This window comes from Pristis pectinata, chromosome 9 (assembly GCF_009764475.1).
Source record: "Pristis pectinata isolate sPriPec2 chromosome 9, sPriPec2.1.pri, whole genome shotgun sequence".
In the NCBI taxonomy this organism is placed as follows: domain Eukaryota; kingdom Metazoa; phylum Chordata; class Chondrichthyes; order Rhinopristiformes; family Pristidae; genus Pristis; species Pristis pectinata.
The window spans coordinates 88,886,168-88,907,077 of NC_067413.1; positions in this window are offsets into that span (position 1 = coordinate 88,886,168).

The window sequence follows — 20,910 nt, forward strand, 5'->3', positions numbered from 1 at the left end:
CATGGCAGGGACACCAACCAAACATATTGAATGGACTCACTGACTTATTTTGCCATTTCTTACAGCAAAAGATAAAGCAAGACCAGCAGTAACAACTGGTGGGGATCAGCCATGCCTTACCACACTGTAGGAGAGAGCACTGCCATTGTTGGAAGGACCATTAAAGAGGTTCTGGCCAGCAGCAGGACTAACACCAAAGGAAGTGATAGTATACACTTATTTAATTCTTTTTCACATTTTTCACTTCCCTTCCACTCTACAAGGTCTTCTGACTTACAAACGATGGATAATATAAGCATGCAACAGTTACTTCTCCTCAATCCCCTCAGTGTATCCCTTCTCTCATGACTATTCCTTTTCAGTTAACCAATGTCCAGAATCTGACCTGGCAATGGAAGCGAATGAAGGTTCTACTTCATTAAGAGTTTGAGGAGATTTGGTATGCCACTGAAAATTTCTATAGATGTACGGTGGAGAGCATTCTGACTGGCTGCATCACTGTCTGGTAGGGTGGCTCCAATGCACAGGATTGTAAGAGGCTGCAGAGGGTTGTCGACTCAGCCAGCTCCATCATGGGCACAACCTTCCCCACCATCGAGGACATCTTCAAGAGCCAGTTCCTCAAGAAGGCAGCATCCATCATTAAGAACCCGCACAATCCGGGACATGCTCTCTTCTTGTTACTGCCATTGGGGAAGAGGTACAGGAGCTTGAAGACCAACACTCAATGATTTAGGAACAGCTTCTTTCCCTCTACCATCAGATTTCTGAATGGTCCACGAACCCATGAACACTACCTCATTTATACTTCATTTATTTATTTGAAATTCATAGTAATTTTATGACTTTGCTCTGTAATGCTGCCAACAAATTTCACATTATATAAGTCAATGATAATAAACCTGATTCTGATTCTAATTCTGAAGATACCATCATTAACCTTCCCTGACACCACCTCAGATCCTGGCACTTCAAGCATTCCATGTACAGTACCTCAGGACAAGATCTGTGAAAGGTCTGTGTCAATATTGTAAACAGTCTCCAGCCAAGGCAAAGGAAATGATTATTACAAGAGCCAATTCCTTGCAATAAAATATTGCCCATAGATTCTTCTCCAGAGGACTTATTTAGAAACTTTGCTGGAGTAGTCAGACAAGAAAGTTTTTGGGTACTTCTTATTCTCAAAGAATGTAAGCATCACTGGAAGGGTCAACATTTAAAGTCCCTAATTGGCCTAGAACCTCTGGTAACCCCATTATATGAAGGATGTGGAGGTGTTGGAGAGGGTGCAGAAGAGGTTTATCAGGACGCTGCCTGGATTATAGGGCATGTGTTGCAAGGAGAGGTTGGACAAATTTGGGTTGCTTTCTCTGGAGCGGCAGAGGCTGAGGGGAGACCTGATAGAAGTTTATAAGATTATGAGAGGCATAGATAGACAGCTAGAAAATTTTTCCCAGGGTTGAAATGCCTAATACTAGCAGGTATGCATTTAAGTTGAGATGGGGTAAGTTTAAAGGAGATGTGCAGGGCAAGTTTTTTTTACACAGAGGGTGATGGGTGTCTGGAATACACTGCCATAAGTGGTAGTGGAGGCAAATACAATAGAGGTCTTCAAGAGGCTCTTTGATAGGCACATGAATATGCAGAGATATATGGAGGGATATGGACCTTGTGTAGGCAGAAGGGACTAGTTTAGTTAGGTAATTAATTACTATCTTAATTAGTTAGACTATTGCTTATTGGAAATGGTTATTGCCTGGCAGTTGAATGGAATAAATGTGACTTACCAGTTATCAGCCCAAACCTAAAACCAGTCCAGGCAATGTTTCATTTTGAAGGTTAGTTTGTGACGAAATGTCATCAGGCTGAAACACTAACCCTGTATCTTTCTCTGGCATTTCATGTTTTAATTAAAATTTCTAAAATTTCTAGCATCTGTAGTATTCTTTTTTAGCTCTAAGAAATTTCAAATGGGACTGAACATTATGCATGCAGAATCAAATGCATTAGCAGGCTTCCCAGAAAGTCTGTGTTCAATGGATGACAGAGCTATCTTCTATAAATCTTGCATTGGCATTTAAATTCAGAATATGGAAATAAGCTCCATTGATTCTGTTCTTCCATCCCATTCCAAGTTGATCCTGTTCCTAAAGTCCACCTTGCCACATGATTACTTTAATGCCAATATGTCCATCACTTCCAGTATTGAATGTATTTATTGGTGAATATCCACAACCCCTTCTGTTATCGCAGTACTAAATGGCTCTGAGACTATCCCCACTATTTCTAGACTCTCCATCTCGATGAACCAGCCTCAGCATCTATCCTTTTATCCTTCTTTGAATCTTGTGTCTGCCAATGAGATCAGTCTCTCTCCACAGGACAGCTCTGAATGGATAGAATTGGTACCTATTCTTTCCAGCAAAGAAATCGGGCCAACTTCTATGGTGGACTTGCAGAGTCAACCATGATGCTGCACCCAGTGGTCAATGTTTTGACTTCCACTGTAGCACAAGTGGGAGCCAGCTTTAGTCTGAAAGTTGAAGTGGAAGATTGTTGGATTATTTCTGACTGGAGCACAGGTACGGGAAGTTCTCGCTGACAACACTGACCACACTCTAGGAGCTCTTTTTTTCTATCACCCTTCTTTTTCCTTGAATAGCTTGCTCTGTTCAAAATACCCTTCTGCCTAGTCTCACTGTCATGTGACCTTTAGAAGAATAAGTACAAACTGTATAAGCCTAGCAGCACTTTGTTGTTGTCGAAGTCAAAACATATTAATTCAGTTTTAACAACACTACGCTGCACACTGTAGCCTAAGCAACCGTTGAATTCAAGAAACATCCAGCAGAAATGAATCAGTGGCTAGATGATCTCTTTAAGTGATGCAGGGGAGAAGGCCAAGGCCCTTCCTGCTACTGAGTGTTTCATTCTGTGTGTGTGTCTTGAACCCATGCCATTAGTTGAATCATTGAGCTCCATTTTAGCAGTGCTGGTGTTCATACAACATTGCAGGCTCCAGTAAGATCTGACAACTCCGCACATTCTCAATGGACATAAGTGTTGCATGTGCCCACACAGCTTTCAATATTGCACTTAGTGCACAATTCAGCATCCTATTAGAAAGAAACTGCCACCCAGAGCTCTCAAACAATGAATATAGCACTACAACTAATCCCTTACATTTAGCTAGTGAATCATTATATCCACAAGATGTCTCAAGGAGTCAGTTTGCTTCAGTTCTTTAATGGATCTGTGAACTTGCAAAGTCACTCTGAAGGTACAGCAGTGAATACATTTCAAAGGTAATGCTTTTAATACTGTAATGCACTTTGGGTCTGAGGTTATGAAACCTAGGCTAGAAGGTTGCTTTTTTTCCCTTTCAGGTGTGCTGTTTCTGACAGTTGCTCATGACAATAGCCTTGAGGTTGTGTACTTCTATTTCATTTGATGTGGTCTCAAATGTACTTGAAGTTCATTGCACAAAAAGTGAATCCCTAACTCATATTGGTGCCTTCAGCCTAGATTTTATGCCTACAGCACATATAAAAGGCATGTTAACTGTGCTCGAATTTCTTAATTTGTCTGAAATATTATAATTCCTGTTCTGAACCATAATGAATTACCTTGTCAGCTTTTCCTGACTAAAGAAGGCTTGGCCTTTTGCAGACCAAGCTGCCATTTCAAGTAGAAGGGTAAATTTGATGTAGTTCTAATACCTGCAGAGAATTTAGTTTAATTGAGCAATTTAGATCAAAGTGACAATGGAAATGTTTTGAACCAACAAAACTGCTTTTGATAGTTTCCTAGCTTTTATCATAAATTGCTTACCAGCATCTGCTGTAGCTTCACTGCACTTCTCTTTGGAAAGTGGATGCTGACTTTAAGCAGAGCAGGCTTATTTTTAGTGGACCGAGCCTGTCACAACACTTGGCTCCCTGCTGAGGTGCATAGCTCAATGAACTGTGTGGTTGACACTGGCTGCATGCAACAATCAGTAAATGAGCTGGCATACTACCTGAACATGGACTAATCGCATATCAGAATCCCTGTTCCTTTTTTGGGGAATACATAATATGACCTCTTTTATCTATATCATTTTGATTTGTATTTTGTTTTCATTTCTGACAATTGCTCCTAACGTGAGTTGCCTGAATTAAGTGATTAATTCTGACAATCCAAATGAAAGAGTATGAATGATTACAGCCAGTATAAATACGTAGCTTACGTACACTCCTCTGAATCCCAGCACAAAGCCAGGATGTCGGACTTCGCAACTGCCTGACTTGTTGCTCAAAGACCACAACAGATTTTGAACCTCAACACATACAAAGAACATAATCATTTGGCTAAATCTCACAGTATATAAATATTCTTCTCAGTCAGTTTAGTCTTCTTCCCAGATGTTTGAGTCAGTAATAGTTCTTCATTTCAATTCATAAAATACTCAAGCCATTTAACAAGAAAAACTACCCTCTGTGCAAATCTGATTTTGTTTCTTCTTTTTTGCACATCCACCATCTGTTTGTGATGTTTCTGAAATAAACTGCTAATTTTGTTTGGATCAGAAAAGAAATAAATGTTGGGTTCCAATATTTGGTATGTGTACATGGTTGAAAAGCCAATGGTATGAAGCTGCCAACTGTGGGATTATTTCTCAGCACCTCAAAATCAGCGTTCCTTCTACCAGTCATTCTTGTGACCCATCTGAATTAAATTACGAGTTAACACCATTTAGTGCTGAATTATGGACACTTCTGTGATATGGAGCTGAGCCCACTAGCAATATTGTTGACTTTGCCCAGAGAAATTTAATTTATGAGTCTAATAGAGCTTGCGTCAGTCAACGTCAGATTAAAACTTGCTTTGGAGAGTGGAGTGACAGTATTGCAGTTCCCTGTATTATCTGGTCTTGTTTCTGTTTTCTTTTAAAACTTTTAGTTTGAAATTAAGAATATGGTTTTTATATGTATGAAAATTTTATTCACTAGTTTTATCATAGTTCTGAGGAAGTGAGACAATGCAAAGAGGAACAAAGCTAACATAAATAGTCAGGGAACAATCCAGTCATAAGATATAAAAGGACAAGTAAAAAAATAAAGATAAGTTAGTAAAGACAAATTGAATGGCCTCTATCGCAATGTACATAACATCCAACCTAACACTGGACAATGGGAGGCAAGGATTCATATAGAAAACTTACTGAAGGAGTACGTGAGACACAGTTACATAAAGAAAAAGCTTCACAACTAAATATTGCAGGTTATAATAAGAAAAGACAGGGTTGGAAAAATGGGGAGGATTGACTGTACTAACTAAAGATAACATAAAAAGCAGGAGATAAACAGGACATAACTGATTTAGAATCCTTATGTATTCTACCAAATACCAGGAAATAATTTTTTGCAACAATAGTAAGAAATATGTAATTGGAATTGTAATTGGTTTATTGTCATATGTACTGAGGTGCAGTGAAAAACTTGTCTTGCATACCATTCATACGGATCAGTTCATTATACAGTGCATTGAGGTAGTACAAGGTAAAACAATAACAGAATGCAGAATAAAGTGTAACAGCTACAGAGAAAGCGCAGTGCAGGTAGACAATAAGGTGCAAGATCATAACGAGGTAGATTGTGAAGTGTCCATCCTATCATACTAGGGAACCATTCAATAGTTTCATAACAGCGGGATAGAAGCTGTCCTTGAGCCTGATGGTATGTGCTTTCAGGCTTTTGTATCTTCAGTATCATGATGCAAAAGACACGATTCTTTTGTATCATGTAAGAATATGGATAAAATATATAAACATAAAATAATAATCACGGGGGTGTTTAACTACATTAAATAAATAGGAAAGAAGAAGTAGCAAAAGCTAGTCTCTTTATTGTTGTGTGTAGGACTCCTTTCGTATCCAGAATGTGAAATGTCTGACTTTGAGAGGGAGCATTGCTGGATTCAATATTGGGAAATGAATCCAAATTGATGAGAGAATGAATCTTAGGGGGAACTTCTACCTAATAATGAACAGGACCATTTGTTAAAGATTGAGAAGCCCCAAGGTAAGACAAAGTACAAAATAATCAATTAAAAATGCTGATTTTGGAAGCAGCGTAACTTAACTGGAGATATTTCCTGATAAAGGGGAAAAAAGAATTGTAAGAAAAATTTTTAAAAGATGAGGAATAATGTCCGGCAAAACATATCCCATTAAATACCAAGAACAGCTCTCCAGGAATAGTTAGGAACAGCTCTCCAAGAACAGCTCTCCAGGAATGGCACAGCATGGATGAAAAAAGAAATCAGGACAAATCTGGAAAAAAAAACAGAAGAGACAATGACAAAATGATTTACAAAAAAATTAGGAAAAATGTTAGAAAAACAATTTGGAAAACAAAGCAAAACAATGAAATTAAATTCTGAAGGAATATAAAAGAACAATGCAAACATATGAAAAAAAAACAGAAAATACTGGCAATTATCTGCAGATCAGAGATTAGAGAAAGAGAGTTATCACTTCAAAAGGCAATTGAACTGAAACATAAATTCTATTCCTCTCTCCACAGATGCCTGCTGACCTGTTAAACATTTACAGGATTTATTTAGCATATTTTCCTTTTATAAAAGGGAAGTTTCAGGAAAGACAATCCAAAAATTAAACCAGTAAGCTCACAGTGAAATGATGTAAATATTAAATGATTACTTTATCACTTAGCTCCCATATCTACAAGGTACACTAACCTGGTGAAAATGACACAAGAAGATTTTTTCTAAACAAGGTAGGGAGGGGGAGATAATTGATAAACCAACCAAACTAAAAAACTCTGATTTGAATCACTCGCATTTGCAGGTGTTAAAAATGTTAAGGAATTGATAATGGACGTACTATTACATATATCAAAAATAATCAAAAAGGAGAGTAGTACCAAAGGTCAAACAAACAGCTAGTATCAGTCATAAATACAAAAACAGAAAAACTTCAAGGAAACAAACATCAACCAGCTTAAACCTCAATGGTATGAAAGATTAAGGCCGAGATCTTTCTCTTAAAACCCAGCAGTTATGCTTGAAGTCACGTGGGCAGCAAAAATGTTGGCACATTTCTCAACACTTGTGCATGGGGTCTTTCCATTGAACCTGCACCAGATCAGCTGGCCCAGTGATTTCAAAGGAAAGACATGGTTGCTGAAAGTGGGTTAGGTACAAAGCAATTTCCATTTTCTATTTGATTATTTCAATTTAAATAAATTTAATTATTTTAATTGATTTCCAAATACATCATTACTAATTATTTTATTATTGTTAATTTTAATTTCAATTTAATTTTAAATTTCAATTGTCTGTGAATATTTGTAAATATCAGAGACATTCGATCTCCTTAACAGATTTGACAGCCGATAAATATAGGCAGGGCTTAACCTGCTCTTAAAGCATTTCCTCAGTTTTGACTATCTTATCAACTGGCAGTTGGGCTTCCTGGAGGAAGATTGTACTCAGTCAGCTTCTGCAAGTAAGAATGAGCTTCAAGATCAGGTGACCAATGAACTCAGGTGATTCACAGTCCAGCAAAATATCTGGCCCAGTAGACTTCTTACCTGAAAGTGCAATAGAACGAACATTCAGAAACGGACCTTGTCATAGATTAGTCAGCAGTGAGAGAGAAAAGCTGCTGATTGTCAATAGGGGAGACTGTCAATGATCGTAGAAGGCAACCTTGAGAAGCTTTGTGTCTGGTAGGTCTGGTTTAAACTGTGCAATCTAGACGTCGGAGACAGCAGCCTGGGCTAGCTGATTGACAGGTAACAACAAGGACACTGAATACCACGATTGAGAAAGCATACAGGACAATTATGTTTCACAGAGCCACTGCCACTCTCCTGAGAGATCATTAACCTTCTTGCAGTACCCTCTGTATGTCCTCGGGGCTTGACTCCTTCCACTAATTTCCTTGACTGTCTACTTCTATTGCCTTCTGAGCAATTGTCTGATGGGCCTACCTTTCAGATTTGGGACATCTGTTCTATTTTGCACCTCCTCCTCCAATGTTTCAATGCTGCAATCTCTTGAGCCCAAAGGAGTACCATCCTTCAATATTTCCCAATTGGGATTTACTTATAGAATGATTGTTACCAGTTAACCTTTTTAATATACCATTATAAACTAACAAAGTATGATACAACAGGATGCACAGCATGATAAAATTCTTTCTGAGAAATCTAATTGGAAATTGTCTGATGTTGTTTGATGGATTCTTTCTCTGCCATTAACTTGTTTTTCATTATTCAATGTCTGAGCAACTTAAATATCTAACACAGATTTGCATTATTTAATCTTTAGTAAAATACCTAGCAGGCCCTGATTTACAGTTGAAAGAACCACTCAATCAAGATGTGTTCTTATGACTATCAATTTGTGAGATTCTAGCTCTAAATAATTATATTCAATTTCTGGAAAAGTATAATTGCAAGAACCACCCTCTTTTGATATAAATTATATGCTGCATGAGAGTAGCAATCATTTAGAATATTGGCATAGCTATCGTGTGCATGTGAGTATATGAACTAACATAGATGAAGAAAAACTGAGATTAAAGAAACAATTTTCTTATTTTATTCATGATTCCTTACTCAAGCCTTTCTAGCTGTTATGATGAATTTTAATGCAATATTGTCAATCATTATCTGCTGACCCTGTTCTACTGTGGCCTCAGGATTGCAGTTGTTGACATCAATGTGGCACTTGCATTGGTGATTTAGTGACAATAATGCTTTATTTTAAGGCAGATTTGTGCTGTGAAATTATTGGGTAATTAATTAAGCCTGCCAAAATAATTTAATTTAGTACCCTTAATGACTCTCAGGACTGTTTATTCTATTGCCTGGATTAATTTAAATTTGGACCAGATGTGATGGCATAATACTCAAGCGATTTCACTCAAAATGACCAAGAGTAATTCTGGATCTTGCGACAAATAACGGACAAGCCTAAAACAGACATTTTGAAGTGGTTTAATGTAATAATCAAACTACATTGCAAATCAAAACTTTTAAATTACATTTTATGTTTTTGCATAGGATTACAAAGAATTTTAGGTATATGAATAGATCATTGTCCCAGCATGTTCATGTTGGTATTTATACTCTACATGATGCTGCTTTATCCATTTGATTCCAATGTGCAACTATAACATATAATAAAAACAGAAAGTTCTGGAAATACTTGGCAGTTCAGGCAGTATCTGTGGATAGAAAAATAGAGTGGATGTTTCAGATCAAAGTCCTTTCACCCATCTTCAACCTAAAATGTTCACTCACTTTCCTCTGATTATCTTTCCACAGATGCTGCCTGAACTGGTGAGTTTGTCCAGCAATTTTTGCTTTTGTTTCTGATTTCGGGGCATCAGCAATATTTTTTTCTGATTTTCAATAACTAAATGTTCTCTTCTATTCTACATACACTTCTCTAACTTTCCTCAGCAGGTGTTTAAATACATCTCTCTAAAGAGACGTATGAGCTGCCAGCGGGAGTGGTAGATGCGGGTTCAATTATAACATTTAAGAGATGTTTGGATAGGTACATGGATGGGAGAGGTTTGGAGGGATATGGTCCCGGTGCAGGTAGATTGGACTAGGCAGAAGATCAGGCAGCATGGACAAGGTGCGTCGAAGGGCCTGTTTCTGTGCTATGATTCTAAATGACCCAGACTGACACTCCTGACTCCTCAATACTCCTGAGTGCCGCTGTCACTCTGCAATTTCCCTCTGTCCTATCGTTCTTCTCCCCACCTGTCCTTTGGGATTTACTTGAATTCCACTGCAGCCAAGACAACATGACTGAATTAGTCTATTGAAATAGGTAACATACCATTTGAAATAAAAAAAGATGCTGGCAGTTCACCCAGAATACTGAATGAAGCCCAAAGGCCAATCTCAGGTGAGTGTCAACCACTGTCATCCCACCGCCTGTCTGAAAACGAGCCCCAGCCGATTTCCATTCCATTTATCTCAGTCCGAACACTCTCATATTTGCAAATTTACAACAGTTGCTTCAGCTGTAATTTGCAGAGAATTAAATCTATTAAATCTTATGCTTTAAATATCAAAACTCTGGATATCCCTTCCAAAGAGAACTGTGTGGGAATCTTCATGATATCAACTACAGCAGTTCAAAGAAAAGGTGAAACATTATCTTCTCTGAGGCAGTCACTGCTGAACCATCAAGGCTGGCCTCATCAGTAATCCCCACATCCGGAGAATGGCTCCCACAGGTATCACTGTCAGACTTTTATTCTACAGTATCTGTATGAAGTAAGCCTTGAAACAATCATATAATTTTATGTAAGTTACTCAAAGTAACTGTATTGAAATTAACAAATGGAACATTGAACTTGCTTCAGATTCACATTTCTTGTCCCATCAAATGCTGCAACTGCTGTATTTTTCTGCAACTATTTTAAGAATGTTCTTCTGTGCTTAGGCAATATTTTTTAAAATCTGTGAAAATCATGGACATAGCATTCCTATTTCCAAGATCAGATAATTTAGATCTATATAACGTATTCAATTACACATCATTTAAAATGCTGCAGTTTTCCATAGATCAAGGACCAGTACACCCCTTCAAGTGCACAGTGTGTTCCTGGATGAATACACAGAGCTCTGTCTTTCAGTCTTGCTCACTATTCACTATAATTAAATGATCTACTTTTCATTTACAAGAACGACAGGCTGGCCTTTAAATCAGCTGCAGATTCAGATAACACTACAACATTTAATTTATTTTATCCTTATCACGAGATCTTGTTAAGTAAAAAAAAACATTTGGAAGAAGCATTGGGGGTAGCAAGGGCATAGAGTGTACTTTAAGTGGGAACTTCAATGTCCATCGTTAAATGTTGTTCAATATATACCACTAATGATCAAGCTGGCTGAGTCCTGAAGGACTTACCTACCAGTATGGGTCTATGGCAATTGGTAACAGGACTAACACAAGGGATGTACTTACTTTACCTCTTCCTTGTCAACTTACTTTTGCAGATGCATCAGTTTGTATCAGTATTTGTAGGAGTAATTTCCACACAGCGTCTTTCATTGTGTTGTGTGATAGACATCAGAAATGGCATAACAACTCAAACATTTGCATTTCTGGGGCACTATATGTAGAACTGTATTTCACTACAATCTGTAACATTTGGGTCATATATGTCCATTAGTCTATCATCACCATCAAACCAGCTGATCAAACCTGATTCACTGAAGGGTGTAGAAGAAAATGCCACAACCAGCACCAGGCACAGCTAAAAATCAGGAGCCACCTAGGTGAATATGCAAAACTGATTGAAATCCATGCTAAGTCATAGAAGAAACATACTAAAGACAAAGTCATTTTGTTATTTCTGCCAAATGACTTGATCAGAACACTGCAGTCCTGCCATATCCAGTTGTGAATAATAATAGTAGATAATTAAAGAGAAAGATTCCATGGATATTACAATAACCACGAAACAGCATAAAAGCAAAGGAGAAGGCTGAAGTGTTTACAGCCATTTCAGTAGAAGTACCAAGTAAGTGATCCAACTTAGTAACTCCTGAGGTCCCCACCAAAAACAAAACATGTCTTCAGGCAATGTAAGATAAGCTGAGATAAGATGAGATAAGATAAGGTAAGGTATCTTTACTAGTGGCATGTACATTGAAACACACAGTGAAATGCGTCTTTGCGTAGACTGTTCTGGGGACAGCCCGCAAGTGTCGCCACGCTTCCAGCGCCAACATGGCATGCCCACAACTTCCTAACCCATACATCTTTGGAATGTTGGAGGAAACCAGAGCACCCGGAGGAAACCCATGCAGACACAGGGAGAACATACAAACTCCTTACAGTAAGCAGCCGGAATTGAACCTAGGCCGCTGGCGCTGTAATAGTGTTATGCTAACTGCTACACTACCGTGCTTGGTGTTATCAAGAAATAACTTAGTGCACTAGCTGCAACAAAGATGATAGGTCCTGGCAACATGCTGGGTGTGCTGATGAACCTTGAGCTCCAGAACTACCCAAGTTTTTCCAATTCATGGGCAACACTAACATCTACCCTGTAGCGGGGCAAAAATTTACAGGCAAAGCCTGTCTGTGAAGAGCAGATTAATCCAATTCAGCTAATTACTGTCTCGTCTTCCACTCTCTGTCATTATCCATAATCATGATAGAAAATTAGTGTTGAACAATGGCATTTACCAACAACTACCTCACTTATAGTAAGTATGAATTCCACCAGGACCACTCTGCTGTTCCTCCAAGGTTGGACAAAACAGTTGATTTCCAGAGGTAAGATAAAACCGACTGCTTTTGAAGTCAGTTCTGCATTTGCTGCTGTCTGTCATCATGGAGCCTGGTAAAATTGGATTCAGGGAGGAACCTATCTGCTGGCTGGGGTCATACCTGGCACAAAGCAAAAAGGTCATAGTAGTTGGAAGGCAATCATCTCCGCTATAGCAACACACAAAATGCTGGAGGAACTCAGCGGGTCAGGCAGCATCTATGGAAGGAAATGGGCAGTTGACTTTTTGGATCAAGGTCCTTCATCAGTCCTGAAGAAGGGTCTCAATTTGAAATGTCAGCTGTCCATTTCCCTCCATAAATGCTGCTTGACCCGTTGAGTTCCTCCGGCATTTTGTATGTTGCTCCAGATTCCCAGCATCTGCAATATTTCTTGTGTCTCCATCTCAGCTATAGAATGGGGACGGCACAGTAGCATAGCGGTTAGCGTAATGCTATTACAGAGCCAGCAACCTGGGTTCAATTCCCGCTGCTGCCTGTAAGGAGTTTGTACATTCTCCCTGCGTCTGTGTGGGTTTCCTCCGGGTGCTCTGGTTTCCTCCCACATTCCAAAGCCATACAGGTTAGGAGCTGTGGGCATGCAATATTGGTGCTGGAAGAGTGGTGACACTTGCGGGCTGCCCCCAACACATTCTTAGCAATGCAAAAAGACGTATTTCACTGTGTGTTTTGATGTACATGTGACTAATAAATAAATATCTTATCTTAAATAATGTATTTTTAGGACTTTCACAGATCTATATCTGAAGACCAACAATTTCTGGCATCTTAATTCTAAGCTACCCTCAATCATATTGTCAAAAGAAAGTATATTTATTGAAGGTTGCAGTTGCATTTCAAATCTTCAGATAATGAAGCAGTCTTAACCCTCATTAGGAAGATGTAGAACGTAGTCAGGCTTGTTCCGATGAGTGGCAAGTAGCATTCACAACCCACATATGTTTCAGGCAATCTCCAGTAAGAGATGGCCTAACCACATCTCCTTGTCATCCAATGGCAGCGTCATCTTCAAACTTCCCATCAACATCCAATGGCTGGGTTACTGGCTGGATTAGTGGACCAGCCACATAAATATTGTGGCTGCAAGAACAAGTCATGTCACTTTATGACCCTCAAAGTCCTTTCTATCATGTACAAGGTTGAACTTTGCTATGGACTATTTTCCACTTGCCTGGATGAGTACTGCTTGAACAACATCATCCAGGACAAAGCAGTCTGCTTGATTGGCAGCTCATCCACTGCCTTTGGTAATATCTCTCTCTACCATGGACACAATATGGCTTAGTGTGTTCTATTCACAAGGTATGCTACCATAACTTGCCAAGACTTATTCAACAGCAGCACACAATCCTGTGACTACTACTGGATGCAAAGAGCTGGTGAACTAGCTGCAGGAAACAACTGTCTCTAAGTTGCTTTCCAAGTCACACACAATCCTGACTAGGAAATATATTAGCATTCTTTCTTTGTCACTGGGTCAAAATTCTGTCGCTCCCAACCTAAGCACTTTGGGAGAACGTTCACCTGGAGATCAGCAACAGTTCAAGTAGGCAGCTGGAATTAGAATTAACAGTTAATAATTTTTGGCATAATTAAAAACCAAATCAAAAAGTTGAAGAGGATATAAATAACTCAGCTTGTTTAGCTACCTGCTGATGTATATTTATACAAAAGGTTGAATTAGATTGGCAGTAAAAGATAAGTAAGTGATACTTTTGCAAGGATTCATCTAATCTCACACAGTCCAGAAAATATTGTAAATGGCTAAATGCTTGGTAAATGGCTAAAGACTAAATTACTATAGATTTCTACCAATCTTCTGACAAAGTTGCAGTAGGGAATTCTTCCCAAAGGTTCTTAATTTTCCAATATTTAGATCAGCTTCACTCAGGATTCTGAATACCGTCCTGCATTAAAATTTGCACATAGAAGTTCCATATATTTAGTATTCTTTAGATCTAAAGTGACTAATGCCAAGAGAGGTATAAGACCACATATTAAGTGTTTCACCTGTTTAGTTATATTGCTAATAACTTTCTCCTCCCATACATATCCAGACATTAGCAATAGAGCTCCTCGTCATTATGTTCCAACAATGATATATAAACTAATTTATTTCAAATGTCTATTTTATGCATTGAGTCCCATTCTTGCAAGAACAATGGAAAAGGAAGAACAAATATCAGTCTATTACTATCTTACAGAACTTTAAGATGAACTAAAATAAAAATGGAATATGCTGGAAAACTCAGCAGGTCGGATAACATTTATGGAAAGAGAAGAAAAACTAACATTTCAGGTTGAAGCCCTTCATTGGAACTGGGAAAGATAGGAAGTCGGTTGCTTTTAAGTTGCAGAGGGGGTAGCGAAGGAGTGGTTAGGACAAAGGAAAAACTTCCGATATATTGAAGGTTGGCATAGATATAAAATGTAAAGGAGATCATCCAGTCAATGGGTTAACGGGGGACGTTCGAGAGAGGAAATGCCTGAACAAAGAAACATAAAATCTATGAAAGTTATAAAAGCTTTTGCATTCCTTTGTTCAGGATTTCTCTCTCTCTAACCTCTCATTAACCCATTAACCGGATGATTTTGTTTATAACTTATCCTCACGGTAAGCCTTTGTCAGAGATATTCCCGCCACCCCATCTATTCTCTCCCCCCCAACAACTTCCCCTACAACTTAAAACTGAAGAAGTCTTTCAATCTAAAATGTTAACTCTGTTTCTCTCTCCACAGATGTTGTCTAACCCACTGAACTTTTCGACGTTCTGTACTTTTATTTCAGATTTCCAGCATCTGCCTCTTTTTGACATTCATTTATCATGAGCTGATTCTGCAGAGCACAGAGATAGTTCAGCCAGAAAAGCACTAGAATTGCAAGTTTAGGATTAAAAGACAAATTGAATATCAAAGTTGTAACACAAAAATTACTTTCTAAATTTGCAACCATTAAAGAAAATAATGACCCATAACCAATGCAGGTGGATAAACATGGGTAATATAGGCTAATTGATTAATATAGATTTCAAACATAGATTGCAAATACAAACTTTACAAACTGCAGATGATAATGGGAATTAGAAGTATTTTTCTCCACAGATTAATAGCTGTATGGAACAAACTGCTAGTGAAACCATTTAATACAGAGTTGGAAAGTACGTTGATTCAAAAGTTTCAAAGTGATGAACAGACTGAGATGATCAAAAACTAGATTCTGCTGAGACAACATTTCATGAATATCATCTTCATTGAATAATGCAAGTTAACCTTTAGATAAATAATCTAGAGATTTACTCAGTTAACACATTAGATAACATATAATCAATTTTGAAGGATTTTTGCCTCAGATAATTAAATATGGCTAGATAAATTAATGTCAGTGAAGACTGTCCATGGTCTGTGTAAGGATTGGACTGGATGGGCATTTTGCCATTCATATTTAATAAATAATCTGCTGAAAGTCAAAGAGTGGACCCATTGCCATCATGTAGTTGTTCCAGAAAGTAATTTTTTTACAGTGCATTGCAAAGCACTTCCTGCAATTATATCACTTAGTGTGATGGATATATCATCTTAGATAGGAAAGTAATCTCCATTATTCACCTCTCAAATCACCACAGTTGACTTTATATACAAATATACATGTTTCCAAATTGTAATTTAATGGCAAATTGCAATTAAGCATTTCATTAGTATCAGCAAATCCACTTTCCTTTGAAATATATATTAAACTACCATTTAGATGACTGACTTAGCTGATGATACACTTTTTCCAACTTTTTGAGCTATTTATATGTTCTGCTGAGCAAGATATCACTTAACAATCCAATTTTACAAAAGAGAGAAGTTCAGAATGGTTATTGTACTTTCTGCACTATTTTATCACAGTCATTTCTGTGTCATCTGTAACAATGTAGATTTCTTTGGTTTGTATTATGTGATTGGTGCCTGGCATGTTGCAGAAAAGGTGAAGCAACCCAGGAAAACATAACCTAATTTTATCGCTGAGGTGTTTCCCTGGTGCCTCACTTTGAATTATTTATTTCCCTTTTCTTCTCTCATCCAGCTTTATGAGGGGTGACAGGACTTATTATTTTCATCTAACATAGTCTTCAGGATTTTTTTTCTACTGTCTGCTCGTAACCCTCTTTTGGCTTTGTTGTATGATCATTCTTTTGTAATAGTGACTCTTTTTACTTGTTACTTTCTTTAATTGTATTCTTTAGCGTACTAGTTTGTAAGTCTAGTGTATGAAAACCATGAATAGCAAAATCGTCTTTAATTTCATATTAGCAAATTTGTCCATGGTTGAAAGTTAGTTAAATCTTTACCTCCACATGATCTCTGGCATCACAACTTAGATTTGAATTATGGACATTATATACTATAATAATGGAGAATTATTAAGAGTTTGGACCAGGCATCACAAAATTAATTAATTAATATCAGTTCTCTGTCACATCACGTCCATGAGCCCTTGTGCCGTTATCTTTACTGCCTAAACTAGTTTTCCATGTCCTTGTGTTGCTGTTCCCTTCCATCCATCTGAGTTTACTCCTGCTTCTCTCTTTTCCTTCCCTGCTGCCACCTTTAATTCATTTTTGTTTTAATCTGTTTCATCCTTTGTTTTTGGGTGAAAAGTGCTGGATGATATCTTTTTCCCATTTTGTTCACACTCACTGACATCTCTAACATCTGTTCTCTTTCATTTCAAAACCCTAATCTCTTCGTCTATGAACTCTTACTTAATCTTTGTACATTTTACTCTCACTGGCTTTGCTATGATTTACTTTCATTTCTCCTCTCCTAATAGTTCCAACGTGGATGGGTGCCTAAAGACTCACCTCAACTTCAACTAATCTGGTTCCTGTTCCAAATGCTTTCAATCTGCTTCCCTCAAGCAGGTGTTAATGGCTTTAAAAATACGTGTTTATTTAAAGAGTATCAAATGAGAATAAGGAATATGATTACTCATCTGTCTATCTTTCATATCACTCTGTTTGGTTTATATTTACTTACCTTCAACACAATTTCAAAGTTTCCTTTCTATTTCTGTTACGTTTTAAGACACAACACACAATGAATGAAAATATTCACTTCTCTCTTACACACAGAAGCACAGAAATGCTCCAATGTTTGAAATCATTCAGTGAAAAGCATTACAGAAAAGTTTTTGCAATTTAATTTCTTGTGTTTCAAAGTTTATTTGAAGTTTATTGATTGGGTTGCTCTAGCAGCTCAGAAGAATTATGTTGGTATTGAGGCTGCATTGAGCTGACAGGTGCTGTCTCATAAAGTATGCCACACGTCCACAGACTGCACAATGCAAAACCAGTTTACGGAGTTAATCAATGCAAAAAATGGCATGACTTTGGTGAGAAGTTGAAGACCAAAATAAAAACTTTCAGCAATGGCCTTAAAAGACATAGATGTTAAGTGGGAGGACTTCTATCATCCCCATTTCAAAGAATGTAATTATTAGGCTTTAACATTTTTGAATTCTTATTTTAGACAGTAGAAATTACTTTTAGTAAGAAAAACTGGTATATTAAAAATTCCTCAACCAGCAGTACAAGCAAGTTGTAGGAAATGCGAAGGCCATCTCTTGAAACTGGAAGGTAATTTACACTAAGCATAAAATAGCAGTCATTATGCAGTGCACAGTATACAGCACCTTGAACACTGAATATTCCTCACACTATCAGTGGTTCACTTACACAAATAATGAGTACTGTAAACTGAAAGGAATTGTAATCAGATCTCAGGAAGAGTGGTTCATTCTATCTACATTAATGGAGCAAGGTGGTTGTACTGTAAAGGCACACAGATCCAGAAATTGACACAAATTTCAACACCTCAGTGCACCCCAAGAGAGTGGTGCAGGCAGTGAGGGTGGGTGTTGGTGGGAGAAGGGGGTGGGACGGGCAGCGGTAGGGGGAAAGGCATGAATTTGCTGAAGTTTATTCAACAGAGTGCTGAATCACTCCATTGAGAGTATCCTATTTCCCCCCAGTAGCAACCGGGACACTGAGAAACAGGTAAGTAGGCAGATTTTGAAAAGGTGCAAAAATAACAGGGTTGTTGTCATGAATGACTTCAACTTCCCTCATAGTGATTGATATCTCCTTAGTGCAAAAAGTTTAGGTGGGGCAGAATTTGTTAGGTGTGTCCAGGAAGGATTCCTGACACAGTATGTGGACAGGCCGACTACAGGAGAGGCCATACTGGATCTAGTACTAGGCAATGAACCTGGTCAGGTGACAGACCTCTTGATGGGTGAGCATTTTGCAGATAGTGACCACAACTCCCTGACCTCTAGCATAGCCATTGACAAGGATATAAGCAGAGGATATGGGAAAGATTTTAATTGGGGGAGGGCTAATTATGCTGGTATTAGGCAGGAACTTGGGAGCGTAAACTGGGAACAGATGCTCTCAGGGAAATGTGCAGCAGAAATGTGAAGCTGTTTAGGGAACACTTGCATGGGGTTCTGGATAGATTTGTCCTACTGAGACAGGGAAAAGATGGGATGGTAAAGGAACCATGGTTGACAAGAGAGGTGAAACATTTAGTCAAGAGGAAAAAGGAAGCATACTTAAGGTTTCAGAAGCAAAAATCAGGCAGGGCTCTTGAGAATTATAAGGTAGCCAAGAAGGAACTTAAGAAGGGAATAGGAGAGCTAGAAGGGGACATGAGAAGACCTTGGTGAGTTGAATTAAGGAAAACCCCAAGGCATTCTATATGTATGTGAAGAACAGGAGGATGACTAGAGTGAGGTTAGGACCGTTCAGGGATAAAAGGGGAAATGTGCCTGGAAGCAGAGGAAATAGAGGAGGTCCTTAATGAATACTTTGCTTCAGTGTTCACCAGGGAGAGGGATTTTGATGAATTTGAGGTCAGCGTATGTGAGGCTGATGTACTGGAGTATGTTGAGATTAAGAAAGATGCAGTGTTGGAATTTCTGAAAAACATTAGGATAGATAAATCCCTGGGGCCAGACGGGATACACCCCAGGTTTCTATGGGAAGCGAGGGAAGAGATTGCTGGAGTGTTGACGATGATATTTGCATCCTCCCTGGTTATATGAATGGTACCAGAGGATTAGAGGAAGGCAAATGTTGTTCCCTTGTTCAAGAAAGGTAATGGGGATAATCCTGGGAATTATAGACCAGTGAGTCTTATGTCAGTGGTGGGCAAACTATTGGAGAGGATTCTTAGTGACAGGATTTACGAGCATTTAGAGAAGCATAGTCTTATTAGGGATAGTTAGCATGGCTTTGTGAGGGGCAGGTCATGACTCACGAGCCTAATTGAGTTTTTCGAGGAAGTGACAAAACAAATTGATGAAGGTAGAGCGGTGGATGTGATATATATAGACTTTAGTAAAGCATTTGACAATATTCACCATGGTAGGCTCATCCAGAAAGTCATGAGGCATGGGATTCATGGAGATTTGACTGAGTGGATTCAGAATTGGCTTGGCCACTGGAAGTAGAGGGTGGTAGTAGATGGAGAGTATTCTGCCTGGAGGTCGGTGACCAGTGGTGTTCCGTAGGGATCTGTTCTGGGACCACTGCTCTTTGTGATTTTTATAAATGACTTGGATGAGGAAGTGGAAGGGTGGGTTAGTACGTTTGCAGATGATACAATGGGATATAGACAGGATGCAGAGTTGGGCGGAGAAGTGGCAGATGGAGCTCCACTTGAAGGTGGAGTACAAGGTCATTGGCAGGATTCTTAGCAGGGTGGAGGAACAGAAGGATCTTGGGGTCCAAGTCCATAGATCCCTCAAAGTCGCCACGCAAGTTGATAGGGTGGTTAAGAAGGTGTATGGTGTTGCTGGCCTTCATTAGTCATAGGATTGAGTTCAAGAGCCGCGAGGTAATGTTGCAGCTCTATAAAACTCAGGTTAGACCACACTTAGAATGTTGTGTTTAGTTCTGGTCTCTTCATTATAGGAAGCTTTAGAGAGGGTGTGGGGGAGATTTACCAGGATGCTGCCTGGATTAGAGACAATGTCTTAAGAGGAAAGTTTGAGCAAGCTAGGGCTTTTCTGTTTGGAGCAACACAGGATGACAGGTAACTTGATAGAGGTGTATAAAATTATGAGGGGCATAGATAGAGTGGATAGCTGGCATCTTTTCCCCAGGGTCGTAATGGCTAATAGCAGTGAACATCAGTTTCATGTTAGAGGAGGAACTTTTAGGGGAGATGTCAGAAGTAGGTTTTTTTACTCAGAAAGTAGTGGGTGCCTGGAACGCATTGCTGGGGGTGATGGTGGAGGTTGATACAATAGGGACATTTAAAAGACACTTAAATAGGCACATGAATGAAAGAAAAATGGAGGGTTATGGGCTGTGTCGGAGGGAAGGGTTAGATCAAACATAGGTCTACATAGATCGCACTGAAGGGCCCGTACTGTGCTATACTGTTCCATGTTCTATGTTAAACCATATCTTTTTTTCTTGTGTTTTTGACCATTTCCAAGACTACGATATTCCCAATGAGGTCATAAATATGTATTTCTTTCTAAAGGTATTGAAATTAATAGAAAATTGAAAAGAGTACTCC